Raw genomic sequence first — 2,915 nt, 5'->3', positions numbered from 1 at the left:
CTTCTCGGAAGCCCATGAGACTACATCTTTTTATACATGAGCTCAGATAATCGGATTTCTACAGACCAGGGGTGGAGGCGGTCACACGTGGTGTGGAGACACCCTTTAGAAGGGCAGCTTGGAGTTGAGGTCAGAACCAGGGGTGGCTTGGCGGCAAACATTCCCTTGTTACCGACCAGGATAGCCAGGGCGGGGACCACCCAGCGCACAGTATCCGCTGGCTGTGTCTGCTGCGTCTCAGCCCCAGCCCTGGAGATGTGGTCCGATGGGCTCAGGTGTCTCGTGACCTTGTTGTCACTGTGTCCCCCCTAGAGGCCTGCCTGCTGCCTCACTCTGAGCAGAGAGGTCAGACCCCTGACCATGACTGGCGTAGCCCTGTCATTTCTGTGGTTTCCCGACTCCAAGTCCAACAACTGTGAGGTCATTCTGAGCCGGGGGCAAATTTCTTCTGGATCCCCGTTGGGCTAAGGGCACCGCCCTTCAGCTCCTGGTGCCCTTTCCACTGCACACGGGCCTGGGCACCATGGGCTCCTGGTTTTCCACTTGAGCGCTCCACACCCAAGTGCTGACTCACCCAGAGTTGCCGTCTTCTTCCAGGTCACTGCCTGGTGCCGGTTCTTCGGGGCCTTGGCTGGAGGCATTTCACCGCCAGCCTCAGCTACTTGGGTGTGGCAGGCAGTTTGATTCAGGCCTCCTGTTGACGCAGCAGCAGAGCGGAAACTGGCGTTGGAGAAGCTGACATTCAGCAGGGTCCTTGCCCTGAGGTTTCACTTCGCTGGCCAGCTTATGGAAAACTGATCTTAACCCTGGGCAAGGGTCCCTCCCCACTCAGCCACCCCCTCCCCCTCCCACTTTCCTCAGTCTTTTTCCGCCACCCACCTCTCCCTCCCATCCTTATCCCCCTCTTTTCCTCTCTTCTCTTGCCTTCCTTTACAATTATCATATGAAGTCAGGGGGTCAGGATCTGCCATTCCAGCACCGGCACGACCTTCCCAGGTGCTGGAGCTCCAGGCTTCCTGTTGTATCCACACATTGACGTCGTCATCAGGGACATGTGGCTGTGGTGGGGACTGTTGCATCAGGAGAGGCACTGCACGGGCAGTGTACCATGCAGGGGTGTTAGTCATCACTCTGGGCCCAATTGGCAAAGAAAAATACGCTGCACCATGATCCAGTGTGAACAATGGCTGTATCCAGTGCTCACAAGTGTCAACCTTCCCCACTGGTGGTTTCATTAAGGTGCAAGCAGGCTCCATGCACAAAAACACAAATGGCTCTGGCATCTGCAAGCTTAACCTCAGCCTGAGGATCCCAGTAGAAAGAGTGTTCTCATTGCCACTGCCCCTTCTCAAACCCCAAATTCAATGTCATTCATAGAAACTTGGGCTTTCCTGGTGGCTCAGGTGGTAAAGGATCTGCCTGCAAAGCAGGAGATGTGAGTTTGATCCCTGGGTCATAAAAATCTCCTGGAGAAGGAAATGGCAATCCACTCCAGTTTTCTTGCCTAGGAAATCCCATGGACAGAGGAGCCTGGTGGGCTACAGTCCATGGGGTTGCAAAGAGTCGGACGTGACTGAGGGACTAACACACACATACACAGAAACTTACTTTTTTTCCTCCTCACATTTTAACAGCTCTTGCGAGAGTGGATGGCATCTTACAGTTGAACTTGGCAACATTTTTTTCTCTTTTGGAGGTGCTCTAGATAGGGTACATTTTATCGTTCATGGCATCTCAGAATTGATGTAGTACAGTGGCCATTCCCCTTAGGAACGGCCTGGCTGTGCCCATTCCTAAGATCAGCTGTGGTGGCCAGGGCAAGAGAATGCTCTGGACCCCAGGCTGGGTCAGGTGGTTGATCTCACCCCGAGCTTGGGGGTGGTAGTTTGCTAAAGGAAAACCAGGACACTCCCGCTGGAAAGGTGGATTAGAGGCTGAGTAGTGATGATTGCTTCTGGGCAGGAAAGCTATGACAAAGCTAGACAGTGTCTTAAAAAGCAAAGTCATCACTTTGCTAACAAAGGTCTGTACAGTCAAGGCCATGGTCTTTCCAGTAGTCATGTACGGATGTGAGCTGGACAATAAAGAAAGCTGAACACCAAAGGATTGATGCATTTGAACTGCGGTGCTGGAGAAGACTCTTGAGAGTCCCTTGGAAAACAAGGAGATCAAACAATCAATCTTAAAGGAAATCAGTCCTGAATATTCATTGGAAGGACTGATGCTGAAGCTGAAGCTCCAATAATTTGGCCACTTGATGCAAAGAAGTGATTCATTGGAAAAGACCCTGATGCTGGGAAAGATTGAAGGCAGGAGAAGGGGATGACAGAGGATGAGATAGCTGGATGGCATTACCAATTAAATGGAAATGAACTTGGGCAAACTCCGGGAGATAGTGAGGGACAGGGAGGTCTGGTGTGCTGCAGTCCATGGGGTCACAAAGAGTCTGACACAACTTGGCAACTGAATAACAACTAACAGACACAGGTTTCCCCACACAGTGAAAGTGAAAGTGAAGTCGCTCAGTCGTGCCCGACTCTTTGCGACCCCATGGACTGTAGCCTATCAGGCTCCTCTGTCCATGGGATTTTCCAGGCAAGAGTGCTGGAGTGGATTGCCATTTCCTTCTCCAGGGGACCTTCCTGACCCAGGAATCGAGGCCGGTCTCCCACATTGTAGGCAGACGCTTTACCATCTGAGCCACCAGGGAAGCCCCTACAAAGAGCCCTCAGAAGAGCTGGAGCCATCTGGGGGCCTGAGATGCCTGTGGAATGTGTGTCTGGGCATCTCAGGAGTTGGACATAAGTCTCCCTGATCCAGGCCCTTCTTGAAACCCCAGGAAAATAGCAGGGATGTTCTGGAAGGCACTGGCCTGGTCTTTGGACAGGTACCCAGTGGCTTCCAAGCCACAGCCA

The sequence above is a fragment of the Ovis aries genome, chromosome 1 (assembly GCF_016772045.2).
Source record: "Ovis aries strain OAR_USU_Benz2616 breed Rambouillet chromosome 1, ARS-UI_Ramb_v3.0, whole genome shotgun sequence".
Classification (NCBI taxonomy): Eukaryota; Metazoa; Chordata; class Mammalia; order Artiodactyla; family Bovidae; genus Ovis; species Ovis aries.
This window is presented reverse-complemented; position numbering follows the sequence as displayed.